At 40.2% G+C, this 17,262-nt stretch overlaps 1 long non-coding RNA gene across 1 annotated transcript in view; it reads right to left on the bottom strand.

Annotated features, from left to right (window-relative positions):
* Positions 1-5,870: 5,870 nt before the first annotated feature.
* LOC102253428 overlaps positions 5,871-17,262 on the bottom strand; it is a 92,190-nt gene continuing 80,798 nt past the window's right edge. The window contains exons 6-7 of the long non-coding RNA XR_314263.2: positions 14,579-14,709; positions 5,871-6,452 (exon numbers count right to left, since the gene is read on the bottom strand). This is a non-coding gene — a long non-coding RNA (uncharacterized LOC102253428). The remainder of the gene's footprint in view (positions 6,453-14,578; positions 14,710-17,262) is intronic.

Genomic DNA, 17,262 nt, shown 5'->3' with positions numbered 1-17,262 from the left:
CTCCTGCACACTCCCCACTGGGGATGTGCCCGCAACCAAGGTACCTGCCCTTGACCGGAATCGAACCTGGGACCCTTGAGTCCGCAGGCCAACGCTCTATCCACTGAGCCAAACTGGTTAGGGCAAGATAACCATTTTTAATCAATGACAATACCACAGGGTGAGGTCAAGCCATCACCAATGTGCTTGTTGAATAACCACTATGTGTCAAAACATCAATAGGAACCATATAAGAAAAATTTTAAAAAGGATTGTGTGACTCAGTTTACCACCCCCCCATACAAAGTAGTATAAAAACGAAATTAATAGTTAACATTTGCCAAGATAATTATTATGTGCCAGGTCTTGTATAGATACTCTCTATATATACTAACTCTTTGATTTTAAAAGTTAGTTTTCAAATTTCCCATGTGGTAACAGGATTCCAGTATGGCGCTATAGAGGACATTGAGAAGTGGAGAGGGTTCGTTGTATGGCTCTCAGGGTCAGCCCTACAAACTTCACCCAGAAAGAAAACGTGAAAAGTTTGGGTTTGCTTTTTCGTAGATTTTGAAGGTTTTGGGTTTCTTAAAATATATATAAAAACATTCAAAATTCAAAAAGTAGAAAAATGTATTGAAGGAAATGTCTTTCTCTTATTCAAATTCCCCAGCTGCCCAGTACACCTCTCTCCAACAGAAAAAGCAAATCAAAGCAACAGGAAAAGTTATCAGAGTCACTGAGTCTCCTTGTGTCCTTCCAGAGGTTATGTTCAATGAATATAGAAGCTCATCTGAGTATTTATTCTTTTTTCCACTCTCCTTCCATACCATACACACTGTTCTACATCTTGATTTTTCACTTAAAATGCAACTTGATGATCTTTCCAGATTATTTTCTAAAAAGCTTCAGCTGTAAAATTCCATTTAACCAGTTCTCTGTTGATGAACATTTAGGTTATTTCCCATCATTTGCTATGAAGAATAATATTGCATGTGTCATTTTTCACACAGGCGAATATATCTATAATAGTTTCTTGGAAGTAGAATCGCAGGGTCAAAGGACGATTCCTTTATAATTTGTTTGATGTTGTTTAAATTGTCCCAACATGCCTCCCATTGGAGTGTTTCCACACAATCTTGGTAACATGAGATATCATTAAATGTTTACCTTTTGCTAATTTGATAGATAAAAATGGTATATGATTATAATTTTAATTTTCATTCCCCTATTATGAATAAAATCAAGTGGCTTTCCCTTTAATAAGAGTCTTTAATTTTGAATTTCCCTTTCCTATAACCAGGTATACATAACATTTGCCCATTTTCCTACCATGTCTATGATCTGCTCTATTTTGATTGGTAAGAGCTATTTATATATCGGCCAGATTAGCCCTTTTTCTGTGATAAATTGCAGATATTTTGCCCAGGGTAATTTGTCTTTTGATTCTGCTTATAGCATTTTTTGCATACATATTTTTAAAGACATAAAGTGAGATATACCTTTTTTTTTCCTCTTCTGGCTTTTGCATTTTATATAATTGAAAAGATTTTTCTCATTCCAGGGTAATGAAATAATTCTTACATTTTTCTGCTGTTTTTATGGTTTTATTTGTTACTTTTTAAAAATGTATTCTATTGTTGAGAGTATTACAAATGTCTCCCATTTTCCTTCCTTCTCCCCCCTCCACCAATCTCCCACCCCATCCCAGGCCTTCACCTGTCTATTGTCTATGTCCATGGGCTAAGCATATATGCTTCATTTGTTACTTTTTAATCTTTGATGCATTTGGTATGAATATAAATCCAATTATTTTCCAAATGGCTACCCAGTTATTACTAGTATGGGCTAGTCTGTTCCTCCCCTCTCTCCCCGCCCCCCCCCAACTTATTTGAGTGGCTAACTTTATTACATCCTAACTTTTATGTATACTTGAACTCCATATATATTTGGATTTTCTCTTCTATTCCATTGATCTAGTTTATCAGCCAATGACTCACTGACTTACTAAAGCCTTGTGATGTGCTGTAATATATTCCAGGACAGGTGCTCCCTTTGTCTTTGTTCTGGGTATTCTTACTTGCTTCTTTTTACATAAGAACATTTTAAAGTCTCTTGGTATTTTTATTATAACTGTATTTGATTTATAAATTAATGTAGGGGAAAAGTACATCTTATTGGGTTGTGACTAATGTGATGGACTAGAAAGAACATAGAATTTGGACTCAAGCATACCTACAATCAAATGCCAGCTCTGCTTCCCTGATAGACCCAATACTTAACACAATTTCCTCATCTGTAAAATGGAGAGAACAATAGATAACATGCAGTTTATGCTGAACATTAAGTAAGATAGTCTATGTAATGAGCAAGCATATTGGTGAATAAGAGATTTTTAAAAATGACTTCCCTTCCCCACTCTTTTAACTCCCTCCTTTATCAAGAACTTATACACTAGAATAGGGAATAAAGTGAGAACACACACATACACACTACAGGGTGTGGGGGAAGGATGCCTAGGACTGTGTTAAGAACATTGGATTTAGAGCCAGACAGAACTGGGTTCTAACCCCAGGCTGGCCAAGGTCTGAACAAGTCACCATGGCATGTAATCCAAATCACTAAGTCTTAGTTTCCTTGTCCATAAGATGGAATAATAATACTATTTCATACAGTTAGGAAAGAAAGAAAAATACACATGAAGCACCTAGGGTACACCCAAAGTAGCAGTGGTACCCCCAGTGTCCTTGCTCCTGCCTGAGAGCTACACAGTTGACAGCTGAGATAGGATTACCTGCTGGCTGCCAAAAATTCTCCCATTCAGTCAGACCTCCTCCCACGGAGTGGAGAATTCCAGCTCTCTGCTTAGGAAACACAACACGAAGCCCCATCCCACTCTACTTTCTTCCCGACCTCTAATCCTCCCAGCCATGTGGACTCCTCACTGAAGTACTTAATCATGCGCTGTCATATAAGGTTACTCAACATGTCGGTGCGCTATGTTCCACTCACCAAAGCACCCTGTCTCTTGCTATTCTTTTATTTCTCAAAGCATCACTCAATAAATTGAACCCAATGTCAGCAAGCAATTTAATGCTCTAAATCATGTAATTTTAGGGTTGGAAGGTTTTTTCTTAATTTATTTTTTATAACAGTATAGTTGCTATACAATCTTATATTGGTTAAATTTGTGTCAGGTGTACAATATAGTGATTCAACATTGTTATAGCTTACGATGTGATCACTGTACTAATTCTAGTAGTCATTTGTCACTGTGTAAATTTATCAAAATATTACTTACTATAGTCCCCTTCCCCTTTTCACTCATCCCCTAACCCGCTCCCTTCCAGTAACCATCACTTTGGTTTATATTTCTATGAGTCTGTTTTGTTTGTCTGCTTTGTTTTGTTTTTAGATTCCATATATAAGTGAAACCATATGGTATTTGTCTTCCTCTGCCTGACTTATTTCACTTAGCACAAATACCCTCTATATTCATCCATGTTGTCATAATTGGCAAGATTGCATTTTTTATTAATGCAAAATATTCCATTGTATATATGTACCACATCTTTCTTATCCATTCATCTATCAATGGTCAACTAGATTGCTTCTATCTCTTGCATATTATAAACAATGCTTCAATGAACATAAGGGTACATATATCTCTTTGAATCAGTGTTCTTATTTTTTAAAATAAATACTCAGAAGTGGAATTGGAAGTTTATTGAATGGTGTGATATGTGAGTCCCCTCAAATACAGTTGATTAATCTGTTTTAAAAAACTCCACCAAAAGATTCTACTTCTTACCACAGCATGTTCCCACTGGAATATTTCCTCTGCCCCAGGGCCTTTGCATGGCTCTTCTTGATCCCTGGAACACTCTTCCCACTTCCTCTCTTTACCTTTTTTAATCCTACTCCTATGATACTTAAAAATTTCAGATCACTCATCTCTTCTACTAACAAGCCTTCCCTGAACCCACAGGTTAGATCAGTATCCCCCTAAAATGAATCCCCCATTATACCTGCCCACTCTTTTTTTTACTATACTTAATCACAGTTAGTACTTACTCACATTTGTTTTCAAATTCACCATTTGAAAAATAAACATATTTCTCAGCCACTAGATTACAAAATTCATAAAACCAAAAGCAACTCTATTTGTGCACATCATATCACCAGCACCTGACTCTGCACCTGGCCCATCATTGCTTTTTAATAAATGTTTGTTGAAACAACTAGTTAATGGATTAAACAAAGGCTAAGTGCTTCCTAGTAAGGCTATATTTTTATACTATCTGCATCATTGTATCCCTACCTCAGCTCAATCACAAAGTGAGTTTCCATCTCTTTTTACCCTTTCCTAATATCTTACCTTGATGGTAGACAACTTACAACTAAACATGGCCCATTTGATCTGCTATTGGAGAGGAATCTCTTCTTCCCTTTTCTTCCAGGCAAGCAGTCTACCCACTCCCACTCCCACCTCACCCAGAAACACACAGCAGATTTATAAGTCGCTTATCTATAATGTAAATACTTTCTCTACATGTAAGTGTAATGTGTGTTACAATGATAAACCCAGAGTTCTATACAAGGCTAAGAATTTCAGATCTATTGCCTTTAGACCCATTGCCTTAGGAACATTCCTTGCCCTTCCTCTGCTCTGTATCACAGCGTGGGCTCACCTCCACAGCCTGTAGCTCACAGGCGAGGTAGAGATGAGACTAGAGGACAAGAGGAAGGGGCAGCCAGAACATTCTCTACCCCTTTCCCTAGGCTCAGGGGCTGCATTATTTCCATAGCTGCACATCCCATGTGACAGGCCTACAGAGGTCAAGCTTGCCCTGGTGACCTCTGCCTCTGGGCTCCAGAAAAACTCACCTCCTTTGGTCCTTGTAAACAGGAAGAGGTAGGGCAGTGATGGCGAACCTATGACATGCGTGTTAGAGGTGACACGCGAACTCATTTTTTTGGTTGATTTTTCTTTGTTAAATGGCATTTAAATATATAAAATAAATATAAAAAATATAAGTCTTTGTTTTACTATGGTTGCAAATATCAAAACATTTCTATATGTGACACGGCACCAGAGTTGTTAGGGTTTTTCAAAATGCTGACACGCCGAGCTCAAAAGGTTCGCCATCACTGAGGTAGGGCTTCCTGCTGCTGCAAATCTTAGGGTTGCCTTACATTTCTTTGCTGACTTCTTTTCTATCACCTATACGACCAATTCCCTACATTACGTTGCTCAAACTGGTCATTATTTTCCCATCTGGCCTGATACAAGTAAAAGATAACAATAGAAAGCTAGAGCAACTATTCTGTATATTGGTAGTTCACTTTTTCTGTGGGTACCTTTAAATCCCATCTTGCATTATGAATTCTCTGTATTATTGCACCAACTCCCAAAGCACTTTCTACATATTAAAACTTCCATAAATATTTGCTGAATGAATGAATGAATCAATGAATTGAGCCGTGGGAGCTATAATATCTTAACTGTTTAAAGCTTTTATGTATATTAGAAAGTTGTTATACATTAATTACAATCAGTTGATAAGTGCCTTCCTCAATAACATACAAATCTGGAAGTAATGTAATTAATTCAAAATTACATAAGCAATCAAGGTGTGCTTACTTTTCCATCAATCAAGGAATAATTACTTAGCCCTAAGAAAGCTCAAAAGGGGTTTGTATAGCCTTTAATGGGGCTTGCATAGCATATGACAACTCAGGAATCAGAATAGCATTGTCAAAAGCACTAGACAATTAAGGCTGCTTAAATATCAAGCATGAAAGGTCTGTTACTTCTCAGATACTGTTGTAATTTTCCTTACAGAATTTCTTTTTTTTTTTTTTTTTTTTTTAGGGTTGGCAGAGCCAGCTTGGAAAAAAAAACCAAACCCACTTGATTTGGCTTTTAGTTGGGGGCATGAGAAAGAGGCAGTCCCCCTGGCAGTAAACCCCCACCCCAAGGGTGAGCTGAGGACTGGGACTGAGCCTCAGGCTGGGCTTCCTGTGCCCACTGCTCCCCTGCACAGCTCCTTTCCCAAGGCCTGGAGGACAGGAGGGCCCACAGTAGTCATTCACTTGGGGAGGACATCAGATGATTCAGACACCAGCTTCCCATCTTGGGTCTCAATCTTGGGTCTCAATCTTCTTCGCAACCACCATCTTGAAGGAGTTGGTGCAACTGAAGGAGCAAGAGCACCCACCAGAGCCCAGGTTGGCCTGGAAGCCCAGGCCATAGTTGAGGTTCCCGTAAAATGGGTTCATCAGCCCATCTGAGTAGCCAAGGGTGGTGTTGGTGTGGATACTCATGTTCTGCATCCCAGAGTCCAGCCGGTTCTCCTCGCCCTCCAGAGGCTTGCAGTAGATGGCGATCTCCACATCCAGGGTCAACTTGACAGTCATGAGCTCTGGTACTTGCACAGCTGCTGCCTTACAGAATTTCTTGAAGAGATCTTCTATTTGGATGAAATTTTACACACACACACACACACACACACACAGCATCAACAGCACAATTATAACAAAAAACAACAACAACACAAATAGATAGGTAGATAAACATATAAATGTGTAGTTTGAGATAAGAGGCGGAAGAGAAAGGTTAAATACTGCCTTAACTTAGCCTGTGTCCCCTTGCAAAAGCAGAAGCGAGAGGAGAACTTAAATGCAAGTAATTTGCTTAAGAGGTTATGCCCCCCCAAACCCACATGTTGGAGTCCTAATCACCAGTACCTCAGAATGTGACTGCATTGGGAGACAGGGCCTTTAGAGAGGTGATAAGGGTATATGAGGTTATTAGTGTAGGCTCTATTTCAATATTGCTGGTCTCCCAGTGAGAAAAGACTCGAACAAAGACATGTACAGAGGGAAAACCACATGAAGACAGAGGGAGAAAACAGCTATCTATAAGCCAGGGAGAGAGACCTCAGAAGAAATTAACCCGAATGACACATTATTCTTGGACTTCTAGCCTCCAGAACTATAAGAAAATAAATTTTTTAAAAAAATATATATTTTATTGATTTTTTTACAGAGAGAAAGAGTTAGATACATTGATGAGAGAAAACCTCGATCAGCCTCATGCACCACACCCCCTACTGGGGATGTGCCCACAACCAAGGTACATGCCCTTGACCGGAATCGAACCCAAGACCCTTCAGTCCACAGGCTGACTCTCTATCCACTGAGCCAAATAGGTTAGGGCAGTGGTCAGCAAACTGCGGCCCCTTGAGTGTGGCTCTTCCACAAAATACCACGTGCGGGCGCATACGTACAGTGCAATTGAAACTTCGTGGACACACTGAAGGGGCCAAAGAGCCGCATATGGCTCACGAGCCGCAGTTTGCAGACCACGGGGTTAGGGCAAGAAAATAAAATTTTGCTGTTTAAGCCACTCAGCCTGTGATATTTCTCTTGGCATCCCTAGGGAACTACTACAGAGAAAATCCTAGGGAACACGAGTGAGGTTCAGTAGGTGAGGAAGTGTAGAAAGAGCAGTGTATATTACCCATTCCAGCATCTATTTCTTATGTTACCTGGGTTTAGATCCTTTTGTCATCATACAGTCATTCATTCAACAAACATTTATTGAAACGTCAACTAAGTACTAGGCACTGTGCCTGACCTTACAGGTATAGCAGAATAAAAAGGCAACCCTTGTTCTCATGGTTGGAACTTAGCTACAAGATCCAGCTAGTGATCCTGGAGGCTCTGCCCTCAGGCACGGCTAGGTAGCAGCATGCCTCTTATATCACACCACAGGACTCACTGGCCCAGAATCTCTGGCACCTCATTGACAGCCTGGCTGTGTGCTTCCCTTCCAGAATCCTCAGGCATCCCATCTATTTAGATTTCTTCAGCATTATTTTTCCAGGATCTTCATGAATATAATTTTTAAAACCTAAATTATGTGTTACCATAAACAATAGCAATGCCCCCACACTGGTTAATTTTAACAGCATCTAGGAGCAGCAGGAACTTTCTTCCATTTTCACTGTTCAGTATTGTGTCTGTGCATTAAGGATCAAACTTTTAGATTATTTCTAACCAGAAATAATTACTCCAAAGTGGGCAGGAGAGTAGGTAATATGGCATCAGTCATTTCTGATATTGCTGATAGCAATTACTAGTAAGAATGTTCTGTAGCCCTCAGAAAAGGCCACTAGCATAAGATTGTTAATGCCAGAAAGGTGAGATTCTACACGTCCTGGCTTAGCCCAGCCCTATGTTTAACAGATGAAAAAAAATGTGGCAATGTAGCATAGTAGAAAGAGCCTGGATACACAGTCGCATGGATCTGGGTCCAAATACCTACTCAGCCACTAATCCCCTGTGTGATCTTGACCAAGTCACTTCACCTCTCTGAGCCAATGTCTTCATCTGTAAAATAGATCCCCTAGCTCCTAGGGTTACCACCATCTTTGCCAGGAGTTCTTTTCTACCTGGGCCATGTGAACTAAATGGTAATCCCACCCCCCAGCACTCCCTAACATTCTTCCCTGCTTTTATTTTTATCCTCAGCGCTCAATACATCTGAAACTCCATATAGATCTCCATCTTTATTTCTCTTTTCATTTACTGTACATGTTGCCGCCACTAGAATATAAAATCCAAAAGGGCAGGATTCTTGACTATTTCATTGATTGCTGTATCCCTAGCACACAGTGGGAATTCAAAGAGTATTTGTTGAATAATTCAGTTCATGAATGAATGGATAAAACATTAAAAGATAGCCGTTAAAAGTTAGCTGAATGATGCAAGGGACCACAAGTCTAGGTTAAATAGCTGGCAGAATGATACCAGTACCAAATGGAGACGCTACCAACAAGCTGTGGCTTTTTCTCATGAGGAAAACTAAGATTTGGCTGATACTTGACCACAAAGTGCTTTTTTAACAATAGCATCAATTATTCTGGGCGCGTATCTTCTCCCTGGCATCCTAAATTTCTCACAAGTACCCAGCTGGTTGACAGACAACCCTACTTAATAACAACCTCTGACCCTTAAAGAGCTGCTTCCTTTGCTCAAAGTACTTTCAGATACACATTCTATTAAGGCTCCATATCTTTGCAGCAAAAGGCTCTTCCCACCACTTTTATCTTGTGTGTGAGTAAGGACACAAAGATTACAGCAGAGCACGTCTTAAAGAGGAACCAGGCCAGCAAATGAGAGAAAATGTGCAAGAGTGGGTTGGGAATAAAGCAAAAAAATATATAATAATGTTTGTTACTGTTAATATCACCTCACTTTTAACCCTCGGACTGAAGTGCTCTGGGATACAGCACAGGTCACACAGAGATGGCGCAGCGAGGGAAGAAGAGGACACTTCCTAGCCACATGCACTGGCTAACTGAAGGCTGGTAGTCAAGGGGGTCACAGAAGTTACGGGCAAATGGTCCTCAAAACCCAACAGGAGTTGAACAAGTGTTTCTCCAGTGAACAGATGAATAGATGAATGAATGAAATATTTATCGTGTCTTCATCCATATGTAGTAATTAAGCGCCTCCATTGTGCCAGGTTCTATGGTAGGCATCAGAGGTACAAAGATGAATGAGACATGTAGAGGGCTTGGGCTGCATCAGTAACTGTCAAACATTTTTTAGACTTGGAATCTCCTTCAAAAGAACAAAAGTTCAATATGAAAAACAGTTTAAAGGTGAGCTGCTCCAAACTGAAAGGTTTTTATGTGGAAGGGTAGGGAAGGGGAAGCCAAAAGGGGCCTTTGCACCTGTGGGTGTCTTAGGAAGCTCCATGGCTCCCCAGAGCATGTTTGAAAGCATTGAGCCAGATAACCATTCAGGTGCCTCTATGACAGAGGTGCCAATATTCTACTGGTTGTACACCAAGCCCAATATAAGAGAGAAGGGCCCTAAGGGGTCAAAGACAGAGAGAAGGGTTCGGAACCCAAAAGTGTCCTACACTAAGGTTGCTGCTATAGGCTTCCTTGGCAATCAGGAGTTTGTGAAAGCTAAGGCTTTGAGGTAGGAGACTGTCATGGACATTAGTTGTTTATATTGGCTATTCAGCATGGATCTTGTTGAACAGGAAAAAATTGCTTTTTCTTATGGAGGCAGAAATGTTAGATACTTGCACAGGTATGAACCCAGATCTAGAGACATAAGTATATGTCTCTTTTCTTCTCTTCACTTCTCTCTTCTTCCCTTCCCTTCCCTTCCCTTCCCTTCCCTTCCCTTCCCTTCCCTTCCCTTCCCTTCCCTTCCCTTCCCTTCCCTTCCCTTCCCTTCCCTTCCCTTCCCTTCCCTTCCCTTCCCTTCCCTTCCCTTCCCTTCCCTTCCCTTCCCTTCTCTTTTCCTCTCTTGCCTCACCTTCCCATCCCTTCCCTCCTCTCTTATTCCCTCCCCTCCCTTCCATCCCCTTTCCAAAACTCCTTTCCTCCCCTCTCCTTCCTTTGCCTCTCCTTGGTGGCATTTTAGTGTCTGAGGTTGCAAGGTCAGATCTTGAAACAGACGCAGTGTTGGGGCTCACATAGCACTTTCCTCATTAGACCACTGAAAGCTTCCCCCCAAGCCTTCTCTGCAGCCTCCAACATTTCTGTTGGCACAGGCTACCGAATGGGAGGAAGGTCAAGTGGGAGACTGGGAGACAGGCACACTTCTCCATCAGAAGCTCACCCCAAGTCAAGCCAGAAAACTGCCTAAAATGGGGCTGCAAAAGGAAGACGTCTGAAGAGTTTCCAATCATATCATCTTGAAATAGTTCTGAATTCTTTCTCTTTCAATATACAGCTTTTAAACAACACAAAGACTTTCTACCCTTGAGCCTATGTATTTATATTTTGGGAAATGTCAGCCAAATCCAGCGGTCTCTTCCTGCTTAGAACTTTGAGTGATCTGAGTCAAATGCTTTGAGAAGTCATTTTTCCTTTAAAGAACTCCTTAAAGAGGAATCCAGGTGGACTTTAGCCTGATAGCCAAGTTGTTGACAAAGCACCAGAGTTTCTGCTATTTCCTGGACACCAGTCCATATTGCTTTAACAGGATTTCATTGCATTGAACTTGATATTCCCTCCAAAACCATTAATCCAGTCTCAGCTACTTCTGTTGGTCAGAATTGACTTGGCAGCTGTACTTAGAGAGGTCCAGAGAGAGAGAAAAATATTCTCCTGTGTTAATTAAATGATGGTGACCAGGAAATAAAGTCCTACTTTGGGATTTAGAAGTTAGGAAACAGGGGTTCCAATGCTGAACTTGCCAACTCTCAGTTTGTGAACTTGATGTTCCCTATCTAGGAAATGGAAAATATACTTCATGGGATTTTTGTGGAGACTAAATAAAAATATATATGATTATTTAATATAAATAAGGATATATATTATAAATATATCACCCAATAAAAGTTAGTTTCTATTGCTATTTCTTTGCTGCTGTTGTTGCTATAGAGTCAGAGCAAGGGTGACCAGAGATGCTAGTGAAGGAAGACATGAGGTTGGAAAATAAGAGCTGAGATGATGGGAAAGAAAGAGAACTTTGGAGTCAGGAGTTTCTGTTTCCCACCAGCCATGTGATTGTAGACAATCTATTTTAGCTTTCTGAAGCTCCATTTTCTTATCTATAGCATAGGGATACATTTGCAGGGATTAAATAATAGGATGAATGTAAAAGCTCTGAGTATAATGCCTAGTTCATAGTATGAACTCAATCAGTGTTAATATTCTTTCATTTCCCCCTCTTAGTAAGAAAGGGGGAGAAGCTTTTAAACTTACAGAGATGTAAACCAAGGGTCAGCAAATACAGCCAGCAGGCCTAATGAGCCCACTGCCTGTTTTTATAAATAAAGTTTTATTGGAATACAACCATGTCCATTGTTTACTACTGTCTATGACTTTTAGTTATTTCAGAGACCATGTGGCCCACAAAGCCTAAAATATTTGCTATCTGGAACTTTACAGAAAATGTCTGCTGACCTCCTATCTAAGCTATCCAAGTCCAGACTCCATATTTAGAGCTTTGGGTCAGAGTTCCATTGTTCTATGTAATCTGGCCATTTTCCATTTGTATATTCAGTCCCTCTGTCCCCTTTTTGATCATTCTTTCATTTACAGGAGGTTGACCAATTCAAGGAAGACCAGAGATCCAGATCGCCCCAGGATTGCCCAGTTGTTTCCACAGTCAATTGGACCAAAAGATCTTTTTGACCTTTTTACTGTCATGTCATCATGGTGACCATTTGATAAGGGAGCTGCTGCACAGAAGCATTTACAACTTTGTATAGAACATAATGGGTCAGTCCAACAACCATTAAGACAAAAGCAAGAGCAATTAATAGTCCCTTTAAGATTACTGGTACCAGGAATTCCAATTGACCAATTCAGGAAAAGAGAACAAATCCTATAGGCTATGAAAACTGGCCTTAGAGGATTAAGTCACCTTTTCTTAATGGTTAAGTATAGCCTGCTCTATAATGCCCACTTCATTGATCTAAGTAAACAAGGACTATTAGCAATGACACAAACACCACAATGACTAAGAGCCAACCAAAAATTTCGAGCAATGCAATTGTCCATACTACTCATACCAACAAGTTGAGACTGATCTGTTATCTACCTAGGGCAAGAGTGGCACCATTAAAAACTTATTGTAGAATTAATTATATGTTTCTTGCAGTCTTTTTTATTCCATTGGAAACATGGCCCACAGTATTCACATAAATAATAAGTGAGTAATTCCCAAGGAAGAGATTGATCAAAGGTGGCACAGTTTAATGTAGAAAGAGTGACAAGAAAAAAAAAAGAAAAAGAAAAAGAAAGAGTGGCATATATATCTACCAAGAATTGGTGAGGGTGGCCATTTATGTTTATAGTTAATTTACTAAAGCAGACTACTGTGAAGTACTTTCATGGATCTGAACTGAGAAATTATTCCTTGTTTTCTTTTTTCTTTTCCAAAATAGGAAAATCTTTTTCCCATTGTTACCTTCTGTTTACAAATTCTACAGGTATCCTTGTCAGTAAGTGCTCTGTTAGGAAGTGGGCCACACAATTGTTTCAGCTGCAGGTCCATATATTTATTTGGAGTCCTGTCTCATTTTTTCTCTAGGGCCCTTTCAAAATGTTGCACCAAGTGTTATAGTTAGTGTTTTCCATTCTAACTTCTATTTTATTATTAAGTCTCCAATAAAAGAGCTGCTGTTATGTCTGTGCTCACAAATGTTGTCAGAAGTTATTTTCAGATCTATCCCAAAACCTCCTACAGTGTCATATTTTCTCTGTTTGCAGAGTTAAATTATTATCCAACCAGTTTTAGTGGAAATATTTAAGGTTTCGTTTTTAGGAGACTTTCTAGGTCTTTCTTTGACCTTCAGGTTTATTGTGGAAAAAGAGATCCTATAGGTCCCTTTCTGAATCAGTCCAATTCCTTTTGCCATCCAGGATTTAGCATCTAAAGTTCCAACCAACATGTGTAAAAGTTGATATGCCGGGTAACCCTGGGTTGTATGCACTCAAAACAATTCTAAATTTTTCTATGAATAGTTGTTGGTCATGTCTGGGTTTAGGGAAATCCTTAATTATAATTTTTAACTCAGGTTGGGTTCATGGTTTCAATTCTACTATAGCTTTTATATCTGGCAAGATATATATTTACAGGTAACTGACATATTGAGGTCTTCAAGAGAGTCTTTTAGGAAAATATAGGACATCTTGTCAAGGTAAAAAGTAACAACACAGGGGCAGAAGGAGACATATCAGAAGAATAGAGCTATATTTAGGGGGTAACTAGAGGACAAGGAAGGAAATGATTTACTAGGGAAAAGGAGTATGCTGGTACTTTAAGTTTGTCAAATTACTCATAACTTTGGCCAAAACATCTTTTAATAAGTAGCTTTTTAATCAGAATTTTGTTTGAAGGCCTTTGTACATCAGTCAAAAAAACAAATGCTACCCATTGGGCCTTAGAAATATTAATTTCTTTTATATTTCAAGTATCTCTCAAATGAACAATTTTGTTCAACTTCAAATATTCCTCAGAGTGGCCAGTGAAAGCCCAAATTATCTTGCTGAAATTATGCTACTTAGGTAAGTGAATAAATTAGGATTGTAATAAGAGTACATGCAAGATGGAGTTTTTTTGTGAGACTTGGAGAAGATGTATACTTAAACAACCCCATGAGAGCTGGCAATAGTCCGTCGAAAGCAATGCTTGGCCGCTGTGTGTCTCAGGACCCTAATCTGACTGTTTGCTTTCTCTAAATGCAGGCAATGACCACTCCGCTCACCCTCAGAAGGCAGAAAAAAAACCTGAGAAAAGCTAAGTGCTTAGGACAAAATATCTAGATGCAAGGAGAACTTTACCCTATTTTATTGGTGATCCACAACAAAGTCTGTATGGATGTTGGTCTGGTGAGAGCCACAAATTCATCAGTCTGAGCGTAGCTCAAACAGCAGGCCTACAGGGACTATGTAAAGACAGAGGAAAACAAGTAAAGGGGATGGAAGAAATGGCCTGATTTCTCAAAGGATGCCAAGCAATTAGGAACTAATAACAAAATCCGGTTACTAAATCTAGAATAGATGCTAAGAATCTCAAGACGGGAGTGTGGAGTTCAGACCCAGTGCTCACTTACCTTGTAGGCACTGGCTCTTGCTGCTGTAAAGCAGTGAGGAAAAGGAGCCGATCGGTGCCACCCCTGGGTGTAGGCTGGGATCTATGGTTGTGGGCAGTGCAAACCATACCTCAGAGGAACCTCCGGAAAAGCTGTGGGAATAAACAAGACCGCCCAAATGAGAGCATGCAGAGGCTACTTATTCATAGCAAGGAATTAGTCATCATCACATTTGGTAGAGACTCACAAGCAGGCAGGTGGTGGGAAATCTTTTTAGTGGGAAAAACAGGCTTCAGATGTACTTTATTGGAGATTATTGGCATGAGGGAGCTGGAACCAGGTTAGAGAAGCCTCTTGTGTGATTGGTTTGTATTTGGCTTTCTCTGGTTGGTCCCGAGTTGGAAGTGGGGGCACAGCACAGGGAATTTGGCAGTCATTGACCAAGTCCTGGGGAGACTGCTGCAGAGGTGTAGTTTGACTCCCAGGTTGCTTGCTGCAGAGGTTGTGGGTTTGAGTTCTATTGTCATATGTGGTCTGGCCATTGTTTATATATTCAGTCTCTCAGTCTTTTAAATTTTCTAGTTCATTTTCCTCTAATTGTCCCTGCTCTTTGTGTTTATAATAGCAAAATGTTGGCACAATCTAAATATCTAACACTAGGGGATTATTGGTGGCTGTTTGACTTACACCATCCAATCCCTAATGTTGGCCATTTAGAATTCCTGGCATCAGTTCCACATGGAGAGGGGGATGAGATTCTGTGGGCTCTTAAATAGGCTGGCTCCTGGTTCAGTAAATTCTAGCCCCAAACACACTGGGGCTTCAGCAACACAGGGCAGTTGAAAGGCAATGAAGATACAAATTAGCTTTATGGGGATAGAAAATAATAAGTGATCATAATAGCTGGTATTTTGATTTATTCAATCTTTACAACTTCTCTAAGAATGCAGCTTCAGCTCCATTTTACAGATGAGGAAACTGAAACAGAGAGGCTAATTTACCCTAGAGACACAACTAGTAAGTGCAAAGCAGGATTCTATCCCAGGCTGGCTACACTCTTGACAGCCATGTTTTTAGATAACTTAACTAGGAAAAACTATTCCTGAGAGCAGCCAGAGCTGGGTCTTCAATGGTTAAGAGAGCTGGATGTGGAGTCATCCAAACTAAGCTCAAATCCCAGCTCTAGCATGTACTGGCAGTATGACCTTTAACGAGTTCATTAACCATCTAAAGTCTGAGTTCCTCATCTGCAAAATGGGGAGCATATAAGCAGAGCCAGATGGAATCTATCAGACCTTCCAAGCAGCTATCTATGATTCATCATCATATTATTGAAAATGAAATGCAGTAGGAGAAAAGAAGTATTTTCCAGAACTTCTTTCACAAAGAGTAGACTATGTTGCTAGAAGAAATAATTTAATCAATTTCTGGAAGTTGTGGAGTGGCAATATTAAGTAACAATAAATAGTTGCTAAACCACTTTCTAAGGACAAGTGTGTCTGGTTAACATGAGGACTTTTGTTTGCAGAGCACTTCATGAAATTGTGGGCCAGAGTTTAACTCTCCTATAAAATAGAAGACTGGCTGACGCAACCAGTAGCAATTCCCATTATCCACTGCCGCGCTCTCAACCTCTCTATAAATTCTAGAGATTTAAATATGAGCAACTTGAAAGGGCACAAATTAGTCAGCTGCCTTGATGCCTGTGTGCCATGTTCTGGCCCAGCTAAGGTTTAACTTGCAGAAATGCTGAAAACATTAGGTGCTATTAAGTGGAACCATGCAATTGCCAATATTTAATTGTTTTGACCTATCGAAATAATTTGGTGTGGTTTAATGTACTATAAAGTATTGAGAATACTTTAACGCAGGACCTGACCCAAAGTAATTCCTTGGTAAATGATAACTAGTCTTATTGTCAATTACCAAAAAGAGGCCAGCTCACTCAGGTATGCTTCTGGCAGGCAGCACTTGAGGTCCAGTCTAATGCATGGGGAATTCTCAAATTCTGGTGAATACTAGCACCATGGTTTGGAACTGAATTCCATTGGAAGTAGAATGTCTGTCTATGAGGTGGCTGACAGAACAGGGGTTCCTAGCCAGGGTGAGGCTAGATTGTTGGGGTTTCTCTACAAGCAGGGGCTGTGCCTGCATTTCATCAGGAAACAGGAATGCACACAGGGCCACTGAGGCAAAATTCCAGGCCTTGAACAAGGCCAACTGGAAAAGGAAAGGATAAATGGAAAAGGAATGCTTTGATTTCTCCTTCTGTTCTCATACTTAAAATGTTTTTCACAGTAAAGTAAGTTTCAAGCAAAGGAGCTATGAAGTCAGAGAACCTTGCCTCTAGCTTGGAGATATACAATGCACTTTCATCCAGAAATCTTTAGCTCACAAACTTTTTTTCAGGGCTAATAGATGCACATTTAAAAGTCTTACAATAGAGAGCATGTTTAATTTTATTAAAAGCTACATTTCTCAAACATTATATAACATTACTAGAGGCCCGGTGCACAAAAATTTGTGCACTCGGGGGGGAGGGGGGGGTCCCTCAGCCCGGCCTCTGCCCTCTTGCAGTCTGGGACCCCTCGAGAGATAATGACCTGCTGGCTTAGGCCTGCTCCCGGGTGGCAGAGGGCAGGCCCAATCCCTAGGTGCAGCCCCTGGTCGGGCTCAGAGCAGGGCTGATTGGGGAGTTGGGGCGC

This window comes from Myotis brandtii, unplaced genomic scaffold (assembly GCF_000412655.1).
Source record: "Myotis brandtii unplaced genomic scaffold, ASM41265v1 scaffold540, whole genome shotgun sequence".
In the NCBI taxonomy this organism is placed as follows: domain Eukaryota; kingdom Metazoa; phylum Chordata; class Mammalia; order Chiroptera; family Vespertilionidae; genus Myotis; species Myotis brandtii.
The sequence above is the reverse complement of the archived record's forward strand: the minus strand, read 5'-3'. Positions and strand labels throughout refer to the sequence as shown.